We start from the raw sequence: 19,499 nt of genomic DNA, 5'->3' as shown, positions 1-19,499 counted from the left end.
AAACACAATGGTGGTAATATAATAAAAGCAGTATTATAAATATTAAGTAAAGTGAGTACTGTGACATCACAGCATAGGTTTTAGCCTGGAGTTACTAATAGCATGTGAAAATTTAATAGATCTGACTCTAAGTTGCTTCCTCTCTGACAATACCTTGCTCCTGTGGAAGATTCTTTATGAATTCACTTATAAGGGCTAAATAAAGTGTTTTGATCTAACTAGTAGTATGTTTTATGTAAGAGAAAGGCAAACTCACAAAAATGTGTTTGAACTAAACTATCTTTGGGGAAGTTCAAAGGCAAATACTGAAAAAAAAAAATGAAACTTAGTTTTCAAATCATTAAAATATGCTACCCCAACTTGTTTTTTATTTTCTCCTTCTGAGCCAATTTTGGGTAGTAAGCAACTTATTAGAACTTACTGATTTGCTTTTTAATATTCCAAATGCAATTTAAGGGAGCACAGCTCCCTCTTTCCCAAAGGTAGACATGGCTTGGATAACTGCTAAAATGAATAGTGGACAATATGTGGCAAGTACGACGCATGCTCTTTTGGGGGGTGGGAGGAGGGTGGGGTGCCAAGATTTCAAAAAATAACTTTACTTTTATCTCTAATGATGTCAGAAATTTGATTTTGTTCAGCTCTAAATATTAGATTTTTTTGGCATGAGGTCAGTTCTACTAATGATCAGGCTAAGGGCGGGGGGTGGGGAGGGGAATAAAAAGGAATGGCCAACTAGAGAATTTCCAAATTCACAGCAAAACTTTTCTTCAAAATATTAAAGTTCTTCCTTCTCCAGTGAAAAGTGCAAAAAACTGGGGAGTGGGTATTAGCCTCCAGAGAGAAGGGAGCCGCTGATGACGCGGCATCCGGGAGAACAGCATCCCTACACCACACCTTGCTCCCATTACTGCTCTTTTCAACTTTTGCTGACAGCTCAAGTTCAGAGGTTGCCTTGTTTCCCTTGTAGTTGATGTTAGTTCAACATTAGACTCTAAAGGTGGAGCAGACACAGAAATTAGCGCACAGGGATAGGAGAAGAACTTTGGCAGCCAAAAATAACATGTGTTTTACACTTGGAGCAAGTATATAAATTAAAAATGGAAAAAGTGGGCAAAAGTGAGATAATTGGCTAATATAAATACCTACCAAACTGGACTTTCTCACTGAGATTCTGAGCTGAGAAACAAATAAAATAGCTCACCATCACCCTCAACCCACACATGTCTCTAAGAAAACTTCAGGGTGCTTTTATGAGTTTTGGATCAAGGAATCTGGCATGTAATTGGGAAAGAGTTAAGAAACAAGGTTTTTTTTTTTTTTTAGCTATTCTATGGCCAAAATTTGTGTCTAGGAAGACCTGAGAAAACAATAATCCCCCTTATTCGAAAATAACATCAGGCAGTTGATGTCAATCAAGAAAATCATTGTTTTTCAATGTTTTTCTGAAGGCCCACTGTTGAATCTGTTACCTGGACTTAATGGGTCAGTCGAGTGCACAAGAGTAAGAGGTGATAAAGTCATGATTAGTTGAGAAATTATGTTCACTTTACGATTGATACTTAAGAAGGAAAGTGAAATAATTAGACGTGTCAAGCAGGGGTTTGATAAATTACAGTATACTTTTATATTCAGGTGTTGAAAAAGGAACAAAAGGTTACATCAGGTTTCCTTATCTCCATCAACTTGTTTCTAAAGCTTTTTTTTTCTTTGCTAAATTCTTAGGTGTTATAAAAGGTGTTTGAACTGTACTTCTATTGGATTGTATAATACACATAGAATATAAGGGCTAAAATTATTTTCTCATTAACCCTAGAAAATAAGTATTCAGTCTAAGAAAATTGTTTCCACTTTAGATAGGCAAGAAATCATCTTTTATTTTTTTAAAGGAATTTTTATACTAGGTTATGTGAGTGGGAAGACCCAAACTGCTGTACATAAAAAGAAAAAAGAAATGTAAGAGTGAAGGTAAGTGAACAGAGAAAATTGGAAAAAGAGAGAGCAGGGCCAAGAATATGGTAACAAAGGGCCCTGTTTAAAAAAAATAATAAATGGGGCCTGTAGCACAGTGGTTACGGTGCCAGCCAGATATACCTAGGGTGGTGGGTTCGAGCCCTGCCCAGGCCAGCCAAAAAAAAAAAAAAAGAAAGAAAATAGGATTGGGGAGAGAGATTGGCAAGAAATTCCCTCTAAAAATAGTTAAAATCAGTTTAACAGGGCTATAACACATAACATTTTAACTTTTCCTGACAACTGGGACACGCATACCCCTATCACAAATCCCCTGAGTGAATGCAGAGTTGAATGAGGAGCTCAGTGGTGAGAGTTGAGATAAGTGTGAGAGAGAGAGTTCAATGGTGAAGGAAATGGCAATTATGGGTCACATTAGTCCCCAGAGTTTCATGGAAGTCATGAGACCGTATCTTTCTTTCCCTACTGCATATGAGACAGGAGTTTTAAGTGAATTTTATATAAAGCTAAGGTACTGGGGTGACTTCAGCTGACACTTAGGTTGACATAGGATGCTTCTATTTTGCTTCTTTAATTATTATAAGACAATCCAAGAGGCCCTAGTCATAATGATGGAATATAGGGTACACGACATTTGACCACCATGGAATTCATACTTAAGTAGCATAAAACTCATCAAAATAAATAGGACTAACATGATAATCACACTATTCAAATTATTGCAAAGAATATGGCTTCCTCTGTATTTTAATATTAAGATAATCTTGAATGCCCTAAAAATCTTGGCACTATAAAAAATAAAAATTAAATTCTAAAGTGAAATGCGTGAGCAATTTCAGCAAACTCCCAGGAAAGCCTTTTACTTCCTGGTACAAGAAAGATCCAAAACCAATGCACCTGTGTATCCACCACATAACCTCATAAGGATATTTCCAAGGTCACAGTTCCTAGAAATACCTGGCTTTCTTCATGTTCCCTCTTTAAATGGATTTTCAAAAGCATTCTTGGAAAATACCTAATCTTGACAATGTGGTTGTTAGTAGCCTCAGAGACTAAACGTTTCCCTTATAAGAAACTTGGCAAAAATTTGGTGTCATTTAAACCAGCCAAAGAGCCATATGTAATAAGCAGATAATTAAGTCACAGAGAATTAAAGAGATAATGTGAGACATTTCTTGAAATACATTCCTAATTTATTTTTAATCCATCCTTCCTCTAAGTAAGCTCATGTTCAATAACCAGCATTGAGGCAAAGAATGTCTTTAAACTAATACAAACTAGCATATTTTACAGCTTTTACAATATTGTGGTTAAACAGGTGGAATCATTATTTTCCTACAGTGCACATGCTAACTGAATTTGAGCCAGAATTAGAGAACTATGTTGAATATTTTATTCTATTCTAGAATAGGCTTTGTCTAAGAAATTATGGACTGATTACTAAAAAACTCAAATTCTTGAGTATTTTCTGGGGTTGAAAATGATCTCATCTTTCAACCCCAGAAAGTTCGTTTTTGTTATGCTTCAACTACAGATAGTTCCCAGGTTATGAATGAGATAGGTTCTGTAAGTTTCTTCTTAAGTTGAATCTGTATGTCAGTTGTAACAGGTACATTTACCTATTACCTGTAATAGCCTCCATGTGTGTGACTTATACATCAAATTGGATGTTTGTAACTTGGGGACTGCATGTACTTGAAATCCTCATCACAGAGGCAAGTTTGATTTTTTTGGAAATCTTACTGAGAATGTGGATAATTTAAAATACAACCATAACTCCTTTGCCCTTAATTTAGACTTAAATTTTAACTTTGGTTAAAGTCAAAAGTTACGTGTAATAATACATAAATAAAATCTCAAAGATATTTGATTAACTGGGAAAGTCAGCAAACATCCACATGCAAAAATCTCTTTAATAGTTTATCTTAATTATGGTATAATGCTAGATTAACTTGAACCAATTCACTTTAAATTCTTTTGAAAACAGTGTGATATAGCAATAAATACATAAGTAAACCTCCTGATTGAACAAAAATAATTCTATATTAAGGTTGACTTTATCACATTAACAGTGTTCCATAATAGGGCAACACATACTGTAAGGTATGACATACATCAAAAATGAAAATGTATCTTAGGCACTTAATTCTAAAATAATCTTGAATTATTTCCAATCCACAACTATGTCAAAATGTTGCTTAGAAATGAAGAATAATCCACAGTTTTACTTGACATTGCCTTCGTGTTGATTATCAATTCAACAGTCTCAAGGTACAATTTTTTTCATAACAAATATCACAATTACAATTAAATTTTTATATAAATAGGAATAATGTGCTTACTAACAACCCTCTAAACTGTAAGATCTCTGAAAAAAGATCACAAATAAGTGAGTTAATGAGTGATTACGTAATTGATTCTTTATTCACATATTTCCATGTTCTTCTTCCAAAAGAGAGATAAAAGGCTTTAGTTTATTAGAGGTTATCAGCAGATAGAACATAAACCATGAAGAAAGCAATTCAAATTCTAAAAATTAAGTTAAATTCCATTTTTATTTCATTGCTCCATTCACAAAACAAAAAGGGTTTTGTCTATTTATTTGATAGTATTTTTGTTGATCAAAACTACTAAATTTTTCTTCAGCCATTTGTGTTTTCTTGAATATTCATGACCCTATACTGTTTTGAGCCTTGCTTTCCCGTGAATATATAACATTACACATAAATCAGTCTTCAACTATACCTATCAAATTACTTTATTTTCCTTGCCAAAAAAGAGGATATCTTAATATATACATTATAAAGCACTTTTCTTACTTGTACAACATGTAATTAATGTTTAATTCCCAGAAATTATCATCAATTATAAAGCTGTTTCTTTACATGGTATTTGTTTTGCTAAATACAGTAATGACTTAGCATTTAATTGCTATATTTTGCCATCAAACATTAAGCACTTCCTTAAACAACTTATAAAGGCACTACTTTAAATTTTTGCAATAAGCAAAAATAAGTAGTAATATTAAAAATACTCCTTTTACACCTTTGAGTTTAAATTTCAGATAAAAGGAGTTTTAAGAGAGATAATTCTTATAGTTATAAAAATTTAAAGTATTGTAAAATTTTGTAAAAATTACTTTTGATTAAGCATTTTTGCTTCTTCCTAGAACATAGTAGTAAATTTTCTATACCTTTTTTACCATAGAGACAAAATAATTTTAATATTATAATTATTACATTTTCTTTATAAATATCTTATTTTCTGGAAGTCTTCAAGGCCAGTAGTGCATCTGATTTGTAAATTACAGAAACACTAGAACAGTTTTTATTTTTTGTTACTAAACACTGAATAACAATGACAATATTGAAATAGAAGCTTTCACATAGACAGTGTGATTTTTTCTAACCTGAGTAACATTATGACACCCTGTAGAAAATTCTATCATTTTGTTTAATAATGACTTTTAAATTTATTTATGTTCATGTTGCTGTAATAAATTGTCTATCAAAGACAGCGTTAATGATAAGTAAATACAGAATAACAGTCTAAAAAATAATTAGAATCTTACCGTCTGAATAAGTACTTTTAAAATTAAAATTAAAAGTGCATCAACAAGCTACTCTAAGAATTAGATCCTTAAGATTTTCTCTAAGAAAATTAGAATAAGACCATGAATACAAAGGAATAAATGACAAGTTTTTACTGTTAAAACGTGTTTGTTAAAAATGAATAACAGTGGGTGTCAAATGGCTATGCTATTTAGATTCTCCTGGACATCTTTTGAAACATTCTGGGGCAGTTGTATGTGAGGATGCCAATATTATAACATTTGGGAAACTGCAACTTTCATAACTATTAAGATTGATGATGAACAATTTCAGATGTCAATTTAAAAATGTGTAAAATGTGACACATTTAAATGTGTCAATTTAAAATGTTCTTTTAATATACGTAAATATCCCCCCATTTAGTAGGTGGAGCTAAATGCCCCCACCCTCATGGAGGGTGGGCTGTACATGCTTTGAAATAACAAAGTATGGAAATGAAAAACAACTTTCCAGTGGAGAAATCTTGCAAACACTATCTTAACCAAGTGATGAAGGATGACATTACCATTGACATCATAAAGATATCATGTACCTTTTTGTTTGATATGATTTGTTATATTAGTATTATTATTATATTTTTGGCATCACTAGGGTTTATTAGAATGTGCCTTAATACAGGCGCTGGGTCTTGCCCAGGGTGCTCTTAATGTATAAAGCCTGGACATTCTGCCAATTTTTTCTTAAGCAATGACACCAAGTAGTTAACAGCCAGGTGGATGTTATACACCAGCTCATCATCTGTCATCTTCACATGGCCAACAGCCACGGCCAGACATAGAACCTTCTTCATTTCGAACTTGACTGTGTACTTCACCTCATCAACTTTGGCCACCAAGTTTTCATTGTGGGTCAGCAGGGAAGGAATTTTGCCAGCCTTATTTAGACCAGGGCCAAGGAATCATGGGATCTGCTTGGACTCTGAGGGCAAAAAGGCATCATACATCTTGGCCAGCTTCTTGACCAGCTTCTTGTTTTTGTTCAGTTTCTTCAGTGCCTTGATGTCTATGTGGGGTATGTCCATAGCCTTGGTCTCATCACAGTACTGCTGGTCCCCCAGAACACACCCTGAGAACTTGGGACAGGGAGTGGACTTAAGCCTGACGGTGTCATGGAAGCGTTTGTCTTTCTGAGGATCATAGTTCTTTAAGCCGAAGGACACTTCATCTCTGTTATATTATTCCCACAAACCCATAAACTCAGACAAATCATCAGAAAAACATAAGACAAATTAGAGCACTTTACAAGATACCTAGACAGCATTCCTCAATGTTATGGAGACCATGAAAATCAGAAAAGACTAAGAAAATATCACAGACCAGAAAGAGACAAGGTAGAAACAAAACCTAAATGCAGTGTAGATACCTGTGTGGGATTTTGACACACAAAAAGAATATTAAAATAGTTGAAATAGGTCAAATCCAAACAACATGTGGGGTTTAGTTTTAGAAAGTATGTATTATGTTAAGACATTCCTACTCTACACTTAATAAATGTGATATGTACCCTTACAACATGCACCAATAGGTTAAGTAAGTGAGGTGAAGGCTATGTTAACCAGTTTGATGTAAGCATTCCAAATTGTATATAAAATCAGCAGCATTAATGTGTACTGAGGTGATTTAATGAAAAAAATAGAAAGTATATAAAACTCTCTGAGGGAGTAAACATTCCTAGGTTTGTTACAAAGGCAAAATGATGAAGACATTTGGTCAGATCAAAAGTTTTACAAGTAGATATGACTTTTTAATTATAATAATGCCTGACACCTAGTTAAATGTAATATAAGTGCTTATCAAACAAAAATACACCACACCATGTCTCATAGAAGTACTTTTCCTTAGTAATGTTGATGCATTTCCACTCAAATAAATTAATTGTCTCATTTGGCAGGAACATCATTGTCATATGCCAAAGCATGAGTTGACCTATATGGCTTTTTCTCTAAAAATTTCAGAATTTATCTCATTTGTGTGTGTTGACAAGCAGTGAAAAGTGAAAAGCTTTTCTTATCTCATAGCAGCAGTCATTGACTTACATGTTCTGGATGAGACAGAGCGAAGAACTGCATCAGAAAATGGTGAAAGTTTCAGAAAGAGGCAAGTGTGAGTCCTTTGAAATGTATTAAGATATGAGATACCAAGATATTTATCATGTTTTTTGAATAAAAAATTTACTATTTACATAAAAACAGAGTCTGAGTTTTTTAAAAAATATATGTTAACCATTAAACACATTTTTAAAAATATGGTGAATGTCCTATGACATGTGTTCTGTCCAAAATACAAATTCTATTTCTTCCTGAAATTTAAAACAGCTACTTAAGCTGCTAGAATTTTTGCCTAGAATTTTATTAAAACAATTATTTCTCTTCTTCATGTCAAACAGACATCTTTATTAGCTGAGAAAATGCTACTTTTTTAAGTGGTCCATTATTTCATAATTGAAGATTTATACATACTTTTATAGATCAACATGCCTTCAGCCTTTAATATACATATCATGCCCCTCAGAGAAAAATGTTATATCAGTCTCCTGAGAAATTAGTAGAACATTCAGGCAGCTTCAAATGCTGTTGACTGATGATAAAGGGCTTGAATTCACCAGTGCCATTGAGGGGAAGTTAATGAAATAATGTATGATTTAAATATATTATTGTCTTATCTCTTTTTAAATCTCAATATCACACAATGTGCATGCATAAGCCACTTGTCAGGTTATGATATTCATATCCGACAAAAACCCATAGATGAGAGCACTGGGAAATGGGAATAATTGTTTCTGCCAAGTTGTACTAAGAAAGCCTACCTTGAATGTGAGTAAAATAGATATATTACAGGATATTATGTAGATATAATATTTATATACTATAGATATATTACATATAACATATAGATATTTTAATTATGTAAATAAAATAAATATGGCAGAAAAAAGGCATGTCAAAAATTTCATAAAATCACTTGCTTTGCTTATTGTAATACATAGAGTTGTTAAATATTATCATATCATAATAAGGAAGTGCTATGAGATAAATTAAATTATTACACGATTTTTCTCCTCTTGCTGTTAGGGGAGAGAGAGAAAAAAAATCCTTTGGTGCTAAATCCTGTTTTGACTATCTGCAATGGTCAGATAACAATGGTACTTATTCTGTATGTTGATCTATTGTTCATTATTTAATCTGCTCTAGTCATTGAATTGATTAGCAAGTGACTCATCATCAAACCAACAATCACTTTAAATCACTTTAATCTGATTCTTTGTACAAGAAAACTGTGTCAGGAATTTAATGAATACGTCACAACACACAGTACATAGACCATATGGAAAATAGGACCATATACACAGGCATGTGGTGAATATGCACCTGGCTGAACCATAAAAAAACTACCAATTATGTAGGGCAGATATGGTCACATATCAGCCACTGTGGTTGGTTCAATTTAATATTTATGGATTCAAAGCATAAATTATCAATTTTGCCTTCCAAATGTTTTCAAATGCGGTTGGGTACTTGAAATGAGAAATTTACATTTTCATGAATAAAATAGAATGATTTGGGCTGCAATAAACATTCTGGTACATATATCTTTGTTGTAATGTGATTTTTGGTCTTCTGGATATATACCTAGTAGAGGAATTGTAGCCCAATTTATAATTGCTAAGTCATGGAAGAAGCCCAAGTGCCCATTGACCCATGAAATGGATCATTAAATTGTGGTATATGTACACCATGGAATATTATGCAGTCTTAAAGAAAGATGGAGACTTTACCTCTTACATGTTTACATGGATGGAGATGGAACATATTCTTCTTAGCAAAGTATCTCAAGAATGGAAGAAAAAATATCCAATGTATTCAGTCTTACTATGAAACCAATTTTAGCCAATTATAGCCCAAGAAGAAGGGGAAAGGGGAGAGAGAGTGGAGGGGGCGGGGAAGATTGTTGGAGGGACAGTAATTGGTGGCACCACACCTATGGTGCATCTTAAAAGGGTACATGTGAAATTTACTAGGTGTAGAATATAAATGTCTTAACAAAATAACTAAGAAAATGCTGTGAAGGCTATGTTAACCTGTTTGATGAAAACATTTCAAATTGTATATAAACAAGCACATTGTACCCCATGATTGCATTAATGTACACAGCTATGATTTAATAAAAAAATAAATAAAGTAAAATAAAATAAAATAATTATTTATCAATAAGATAAAGACACAATCTGATATAGTCATTCTAAAAGAAAGTCCATAACCCAAATGGAAGGGAAGTCATGTGGTACATCAAAACACTAGATTGTTCTCAAACTTTTATTAAAAGTGGCCTATCCTTGATTGGCAATTCATGTCCAATGTGTCATTCTATGAAGTAAGAGAAAAATAAGACAGATAGGATCCCCCCCAAAATGTGAGAAAATAATTAAGAATATGCAAAATAGGAAATTTTTTTTTTCCTTACAGGACACTTATCTCTTATTTTAGTAACAGAAGTCTATTTTGATTATAAAACCTATTCTGTATACTTAAGGTTACCCATTTCCTGATTGAAGAATAGTACCTAGGGCTGACCAACCAGGTCAGCCTGATTTTTCCAATTCTCTGACCAGTCGAATTGGATTAGAAATAGGCATATTACAGACATTGGATTAATTTGATATATAGACTCTTTTGAAGAGAGTATCTCCTTTCTTCTGGGATAGTGAATTGTAATAATATGCTACTCTAAAGCTGCTGGAGGTGAAACTTCCCACATGGAAACCCTTGCCTGAGAATAAAGCCAGCATGAAAAAGGGAGTTCCGAAACACGTTGGGTGGAAGTAGAGCTAAGGTGAGGCTGTCTCAAGTGTCTCAAGCATTAAGCATTGGTCATTGGGTGGGAAGGAAGGAAATAGAATCCTCAAATGGACCATGGATAAAAATGCCGAGAAAATGGCTGGGTGGGGATCAAAGAAGAAGCTGACCTACTTTATGATTTTTCTCAGGCCAGCCCTGCTTATGCAGCTGACAGGCATTTACCTGAAAAATATTTATAATCTGAGTTCTTATGGCTTAGGCATGTTCCACAGGGAAGTAAAAGAAGTAGACAGAACCACCTGGGCGGAGCTATCAGGAATGGCCTGGTTATTCTTAACTGAAGGCCTTGAGCTTTGCTTCTAAAGTTTCTAAATCCTAGCAATTGAGCTGTCCATCACTGATCTGGCCTTTCAGTTCCGAGCCGAGTTATACTTCAAATAAGTAATGCTGATAGGACCAAAGTGGCTGACTCGAATGATCCAAGGTCCAGGATTTGAGATGGCAGTAGAAAAATAAACATTAAATACTAGAAAAAGCAACTGGAATTACAGATTGAAGTTGAGCATGGACATTGAACAGGAAATACTATTGATTGTCCAACATTTTTTCAAAATTATCTTTCATAGTAAAACTCTGACGTGTTCCAACATGGAAGCCAATGATTCATGACAGTATAGGCTTACTAAGTGAAGGAGGAATGTTGGGATCAGGTTGACCTGTGTAAGTGTCAGCTCTATCACTTGATGTTTTGGGCAAGTTCTTCACTTAATCTCTAACCCTACTTTCCTCGTCTGAGAAGTAAGTTTAGTGATACCAACTAACTTCCTATGGTTTTGATCAAAATTGAATGAGGGAAGGAACTTAAAGTGCTTGGCTCATGGAAAAAGGCTCAATGCAAGTGGCTGTTATTTTACTCTAGAATTAGAGAAACACAAAGAAAACACATGAGAGTCACTTGCTCTCATACAACCTTATGATAGAATGTACAAACTTGTTTTAAATTTTTTAGAGATTGGGAGCTCATGATAATGAATCAGAATCCAACTTCTTTTGAAGTTAAGAAATTCTTTGATATGCAACTAACTCTAACTCAAACGTAAACGTTCCATCAAGTTTTGTCTTTTCAGAAGAAACGGAAAGAAACATAAGTTACTTCAATCTGATACACACATATTTAAACATTGGTACCATTTCCTTTCCTTCTTTCTCCAGGTTAAGCAAACTTGTTTTTTTAAAATACCCTGATGAGTTGCCATTTCATTTTATTCTGTCATTTTTATTACACAGCCTGTGTGCGCACAAATCAAATTGTGATGAAGCTCTTCTGTCCACCAATGGCCCAACACTGACTGGAGTTTACTAAAATTGAGGGAATATTTTCTAACGGCATCTATAATGGTCTTGTGATTTCAATACAATAGATGTAGCAAATACGTATATTTGCCACATTTCACTTTTCTGTTCAGAAGAAGTAGCTTTCTGTACCCTAAACTGATGAATTCAGCTACAATCAATAATAAAGTCTTGTATTAGATGGAAAAATATTTAGGCATTAAAGAAAATAAATAAGCAGCAAATATAAGGATAGCATCAAAAATAGAAACCAAAATTAGTACAAAAGGGAATCTTTAAACTTTATTCAAATGTGCCACAATGCTATGATCTTCCATTAGAGATTGAGCTAAGTAAACCCTTCAGACCACCAATTCCTGATTCAGCAACACTGAAAAATATATTGAAGTCTGTTCTTGGCTTCAGCACTTTCTTCCCTGCCACGGAGATCCTACTAATGGAAATTGCACATAAGTTTTCTTGTCTTTGTTTCTATAGATTTATTCCTGTATCAGTAGGGAAGAGTGGCAACGGCTTTAGAATCAAAAACTTCCTTTAAGAACACCACTCCCTCTTTTACTGAGTCTATTATCGTTAGTGGACTATAGCTTAGAAAAAGCAATGCCCGAGCAGTGATGCACTGAGTTTTCTCTGGTGGGCTGACAAGAATCATGATACAGCCATTTCATCTGCTATTTGTGGCTAAACTTCAGGGAGGAACATATGTCGGGAGTTAAAACTTTTCTTGGAAAACACTGAGAAATAGTAGACAAGTCTTCCCCCTCTGCCCTGCGGCTGATAGAAAGTAGGAAAGTCGCTGGGCTGAAGAGCAGAAGAGGGGACTATTTCTAGGCAACCTTGGTAAAGCCTACGTTTAGCTCGGTGTTACCCTAATTTCTCTCTCAGAACCCTAAAAAGTAAATGGCTGGTTTTTTCAATCCTGGAATGTTGTCCTTCCTCAATTCTAGGCCTAATTTCTTTAAGCTCTTCTCTTAAGCTCTTGCTAAGCAGCTGTTAATTACAGCAGAAAGAGCAGGGCACAGAAAGGAAGGGGCTTGCAACCTGACTTAAATACAGAAGTGGTAAGTACAGTGGAAGTAATACAATGTCTAACATTATGGAATACTTAAATGCAAATAAAATTTTGGATTCATTTTACCACAGTTTCTAAAGCATATAGTTTCTGACTATATGATGCATAATATGTGGGCTTTTTAATAATAACTAATTTAATCACAACAGGTTTATGAGACAGGCACACTTGTTATTACCTTCATTTTTAGACGAAAAAATGAGTCAAAGAAAGGAAACTAACTTATTGTTATCACTTGACTGAAAACGGTGATGCTATAAGCTCAGGGAATCTAAATCCAGAACTCATGCTATTACTCAGAGACACCCATGGAATAAGGCAATTAGTATTAGGAGGGTGGAGGGAGGTCCTGGGTCACAGTTGATAAATGATTCACCAGACAGGAGACCCAGAGTGCCAAATGGTATTTAAAAGCTTAACTCTAGTATTGGAAAATTTAAGAAAATTGCCAGTTTTATGGCTCTTGGGGGATTTGAAAAGGTATACAATTTGAGAATTAGATATAGGTCATACAAGGATCTAATCAACTGAACTGGGTGAAAATGTGAAAACTGAGACAAAAAAAAGAACTTTCTCACTCAAGGATGAACAGCCAGCTAACACCAACTTGATGCTGAATCTGCCAGTACAAGAGTGGTAATTCTGAAATCCAATCTGCCTGGGGTAGAAATTAGTCCCAGACCTGGGCAGGGTGAGAGGGTCTGTTAGAGGCTGCAAATGATGGTCAAACAGCTGAGTATCCAGGGCAAGCTTGGCAGCGCATAGCCTCAGCATTCCCGGATCACAGCCAGGCCAGTCAGAACATAAGTCAGGGTTCAAGTAGAGCCAGAACTAGATCTCAGGCTGCTTTGAGGTTCATTATCTCATTTTCCACATCAAGCAATCAAAGTCTCTCTGGGATGGCCCAGACCTGCTTGTGAATCACTAAGATAAAATGACTCAGGATACTCTGTTTGACACTGATGCCTGGTTCAAGGAACACACCCACATGTGGGCGCTTGGGTTGTTTAGCTCTTCCATTTAATCTGGAAACAGCTGTCACTGGGGGCTATGCTTGGTTTCCCGGATTTTATTGGTCTTCCTGATGGACCCTTCCAATTTCCATTTCTACCATTTAATCTCGTCCCTTTTTGGAGCTTAGTTTACCACAGTCATTGGTGGATTCGCTCTTGGTAATTGATAAACATCTTAGGAACTTTGAGAGATGCCCTTTGTCTAAATCACAATGAGATTGTCTGTGATTCTGTCTTCCCTTGGCTACACAGAATTGGAGAAAATAACTTCATAACTTTTTGCATTTCTCCTTGCATTTTTGTCTGAGGAGCAGAAGCTTCGGTAAGAGCTTATCAGAATGAGTATCTAAAATACATTTGATGCCATAAAAAATGATTCTAATTATCTGGACATTTCAGATTCAGAGGTGAGGAAAATAAAATGTTCTCATGCTTAACCAAAGCCACAGTGTAAGATCATAAAAGCAGTTTATACTAAAACCATCTCAGAGACAAGCATATTACTGAAGCAGAAGCGATAACACTACTTTTCAGCAGTGCTGTAAAAATAGCATATTGAATAGTAAAAGGATAGCAAAAAATCCATTATTATTACAACTACGACTGACTATTGGGGAAAAGTTGCTATGGTTATAAGAGGTCTAAGAAGAAAAGTATACTTCACTTATATTACTTTTTCAACATGACTTTCCTAACTCTGAAGGATGGTGTGCAAAAATTTCCATGAATAGTCAAAGGAGTCTGTGAAACTTTTTCTCTTTTTTATGTGGTATCATGGAGTTGGGATTGCATGGATCCCCCCTGCCCTCTCGGCATCATATAACGGAGTAGGGAGAACTGGCAACAGTGAAATCTGCACTGAAATCCTTCTAGGGTCTCCAGGATGTATCTCTTCTCTTCTCCAAATCTCATACGAAAAAAAAAAAAAACAGGGGTGGTGCCTGTGGCTCAACGGAGTAGGGCGCCTGCCCCCTATACCAGAGGTGGCGGGTTCAAACCCAGCCCCGGCCAAAAACTGCAAAACATAAATAAATAAATAAGTAAATAAAATAAAATAAAACTGGGTAATTGAGGAATATTCTTTCATCTAAAAAACTGATACTTTGAAAGCTGATAAAAGGGATATGTAAGATAAAGAAATGATGTATGAAAACTTTCCAGTGGAATGTCTGATCCAACGTGTAGGATCAGTAAATGGATCTGTTTATATTTGTGTCATCGTTTGTATAAAGGCAATTTAGTGCTATGTTCAAGAGCATGAAATCTGGATGCCGACAGACAGGCTCCATTTCTTGCTCCATCCTGTACTCCTGAACAAGTTATCCAATTCCTTTAAACCCAAATCACCACATACTCAAAATAGCAATAATAACACCTGATACAGAGTTGCGAGATGATTCAACGGGAACATTTTTGTAAATCACCCAGCCTACTAACAATTCTATCACTCTCATCCTCATTTAAGAAAGACTCTTTTTCTGTAGGATGATAAATCAGGTCTTCTGATACATCACTGTGAGAACACAAGGCGTCTAACCATCCTTAGGTTGGATGCCAACAAGGATTAGTAGAGATGGTCGGGTATTTTGTGTTCTGTACTTTCAAGGCCACTTAAGAGATTATTCCCAAACAAGTGATGTTCATGAGAGAAAAGCATAAATACTACAGGCACAAGTTATGAAGTCACACAGTCCTGTTTCTCAACCTGGTTTACAGCCTTCTATCTGTGTGACTTTGGGCAAGTTTCTCAGTCATCAGATACCATATAGTCCTCATATGTAAATGGGGTCAGACTAGTAACATCACAGGTTAATTGAAAGGATTATATGAGATTACCTTTGAAAAGAATTTAGCACCATGCCTGGCACCAGCTGTGTCAGCTGCTGTTATTATTGACTAACATGACTTCATTCTTGGAAGCTGTTCTCCCAAAGAAGCTTTCAAAAAGTGTAATTGTTAGTTTAAAAAATATATAGTTAAAAATAGGACATAGTTTTCTGAAACTGCTCTGTAATAAAGTATGCTGTGTGTTTTTTTAGATCGTCACATTTTTAACTTTTATTTTGGTGTCCTTTCTCTCCTTCAGGTCACTTTTCTGTTGCCTCTCAGCAACTGAAAACTGAAACTCAGTCCCCATCTGAAATGTACCCTGCAATCAAAGTGCCAGTTTTCCTCAAAAATCCGTTGTGTGTGAGTTTAGAATCACAAAAGAGTGGAACCCTTTCTGCCTCTCAAGATAGCAAGGGAGCATTTGGCACAGAATAAATAAGACAATATTGAGACTTACATTATCAAAAATTCAAAGACGGGCTTTTCAAAAGCTCAACCCCCAGGCCCATCTAGACATGGTAAGATGCAGGGGGCCAAGTTGGCCAGTGGTATTCCTGTGGGTGAGTTAAAGGAGGAATCACCCCCAAGCAATGGTGGCTCTCAGAAGGGGGCCTGCCCTTCACAATTTAAGCTCTTTGAAGCTGCATTTCCTTCAAGCAATGAGAAGCCTTTGTGGTGATGAGAAACATACATTTATAATTACAGAAGTACAGCGTGTACCCTAGACATGGTGTAAAAGAATGCCAGGGTTTGAAGAGAAGTCCTGTTAATCCACACAGCCTCACTCACCCAGCGTCTCTCCAGAAACGCTGGGTATTTTACTTAACCTAATTGAAATGGCCAGGAGGCAACATTCCTAAATGGCTCCCCTCTTTCCAGCACCCCATTTGACCTTGAACCAACCAGGCCAGCATGGTACTCTGGTGTGCTCTCTGAAAATCCAGCTACTGAAATAAGATGTATAAAAGTCATGCAGTGATTTCAAAATGACATGAACATATTCATGATAGGGCATCCGAGAAAGAAAAAAATGGAATTGAATGGAGCCTGGAGTATTTTTAACTCCGTTGGACAAAGCTTGAGCTGATGGGCTGAGCCTACCTGATTTATTACTTTTTTAGTGAAATTGTGGAAATTAACCTTTATATCTCCAAGATATAAACATCCCAAGATATGAAATAAGAGATATTTGTGTTTGATGATGGGAGGAAAAAAGACAAGATAAGCAAAGGTATCAGAAGAAATAGCACAGGTAAATGTATTAAAACGTCAAATTAGTTCTACATTTCTATATTCACTTAATAATTACTATAAATAATTTTATACATTTTAAAGTGCCAATGTGAAATATGTAAAATGATAAATAATCAAAAGGGTTAAGTAAATCTTCTACAATAGTCCCTTAGCATAACATAAATGGGAAAAAAATGACATTGATAATTTTTTGTTCCACAGTGGGAAGGCCAAAGATGAAAATAGAAAAAGCTTCACAAAATTCTCAAAGCATTTTTTACTGAATGCCATGTCATACGTCAGCTACTAGAAAAATAGTGCAAAATATTTCTGAAACCTTGGTTTCTAAGCTAATAGTCAACCCCGGCCTGTGAAACTACAACAACAAACCCTACAGTGTTATCCCTCAGTGGTTGATAATTATTATACAATATTGTATATAAGAGAAATCACAGGATTTAGAGTCAGTTAGACCTGCAGTTTGCATTCTGGATTATTGTTTTCACTGCATGAATTTCAGCAAGCACTAAATCTTCCCAAGCCTTGTAAACTCCCATATGCAGTAAATGTAAGAGCTAATGTGTATTATAGACTGACAAATAAAGATCCAAGCCTAACTCACCTACTGGAATATAGTTAGTTAGGGTTTAGTTAATGTTCTTTATCTTTTTTCTCTCCCAAGCTAGTTTTTGTTCAAAAATTTAAATATGCTCTGAAGAGGTAAGAAATTCCTTTCACCTTAAGAGCCAATCTTAGTCCTTTGAATGGCAATTTTTTCAGATATTTGCTCTTATCGCTTTATTTCTTCTTTTGTATGTGCCTTTACGCGTATGTGTATGTGTGTGCCTGTGTACGACCACCTGTTTCTATATTTTTTCCTTGCTGGCCATGAGTAAGGTAAATTTGAGGCAAAGCAAATGTCTACTATATGCATAATTTATTCTAAAGTTCAGTGGGTGACTCATTATTTAATCGTGGCTTAATAGCCTACGTAGGTCACAGGAGGTAGAATTCAGATAACAAAGCAAGTGATTCATTGAATTGACAACATTATTATATTCATATATTTCAATTTCATTATGATGAAGTAGATGGCACATTTGACTAGAATTCAAGAAGTCCTCTCCTTGACATCACTACTGATTTTTATTATGTGCCTATAACAAGGTGTGTCAATTTCTTACATGCAAAGTAGGAATCACAGAATAGTTCCTCTCTTTCCCACAGCAATGTTTCAGGTATAAGTCCTAATTATATTGTTAGTAATTTGGAGACCCCCAATACCAATTGAAAATAACATTTTGAGCATTTGAATATACCATAACATTTTCTAGTCTTTTTCTCTCTGGAGAAAAAAATGTTATTCTAGAACTAGTATGTTTCTTTTTGAAAAAAAAAAAAAAGAGAGAAATGAAAAGAAAGAAATAGTGCTAATATACTAATATATAGCCAGAACCATTGGCAGGGGTGGTGGTGGGGCAGTAGAATACAATAAATATATAAATAAATAAATACATACATACATAAAAAATTCGAAATGATACACTTTGATTGAACCCCTGCTGCACTTGGTAGCAAAAGCCATGGCTAACAGGTAGCAGTGATATGGTGATACATGGTATTTGGAAGAGTTGACAGCAAGAGTTGACATCAAAATCAGCATCACAAAAGAGCCAGGCCACTTTCCAGGTTATTATGAAGACTGCTGAGAAAAAACACAGAACAGGAGTGGCTCACCTCGGAAAGACGACTGTTTCATTGTATTTGACCTTTAACAACACAAATACTGTTAGTACCCAATTACCTATTTGTGACAAACACAGGAAGTATTCTTTGGGGAAAAAAAATCATCACAAACTAGTTTTAGGAATCACACAGAACTCTCTGGAAATGAGCATCAGTTGTAAAGAGCCTTCACTGGAATCTCTGTGAAGGCACAGGTTCATAATCTTTTCATTGTGGTGCTCGGCACAGTGCCTTACCTGTACTGGGAAATGGATGAATATTTGTTGAATGGATAAGCAACATTTAACAGTAGGAAACTCACAGACTCTTGTTGTGAAGAAGCTGATATTCTTGCATAAATTGCAATACACACACGTCCAAGAACATTAACTTAGAAGGCTCCACTCTAACCTAGTTACCTCTAACTCTTATGACCAGAGGAGATGGTACATCATCACAGTGTAATTAATTAATTTCCAACACCTCCCTTCCTTCCTGGTCCATTGCCCTCTAGACACCACCCTAGTGCAGCCTCACCTTGGTTGACTTTAGCCATGGCTCTCTCGCCAAAGCATTTACTTTAATTTGCAGCTACTCCTCCCTTTAGCCTGAGGGCAAATACAAGGGCTCATAGACCATATCTGTATTGCTTCACCAAAAAGCCTGAAATTTACTTGGGGAAGCTTGTTCTTGCAAAACTTTCTCAGAGAGGTGAATCAATAACAATGGCTACCTTTTATTTAATATTTACTATGTGTCACACACTCTCCTAGAAAAATTGTGCGTAAGTGCCATTTTTTAAACATTCAGAATAGCTCTACAATTTGGGTAGGATTTTTGCCTCATTTAAAAAATGAGAAAATGGAAATACAGCGAGGTCAAGTAACCTGTCCAAT

At 35.3% G+C, this 19,499-nt stretch overlaps 1 pseudogene; it reads right to left on the bottom strand.

Annotated features, from left to right (window-relative positions):
- Positions 1-6,191: 6,191 nt before the first annotated feature.
- On the bottom strand, positions 6,192-13,576 carry LOC128563426 (60S ribosomal protein L10a-like; annotated as a pseudogene).
- Positions 13,577-19,499: the final 5,923 nt, after the last annotated feature.

This window comes from Nycticebus coucang, chromosome 13, assembly GCF_027406575.1.
Source record: "Nycticebus coucang isolate mNycCou1 chromosome 13, mNycCou1.pri, whole genome shotgun sequence".
Lineage (NCBI taxonomy): Eukaryota > Metazoa > Chordata > Mammalia > Primates > Lorisidae > Nycticebus > Nycticebus coucang.
The sequence above is the reverse complement of the archived record's forward strand: the minus strand, read 5'-3'. Positions and strand labels throughout refer to the sequence as shown.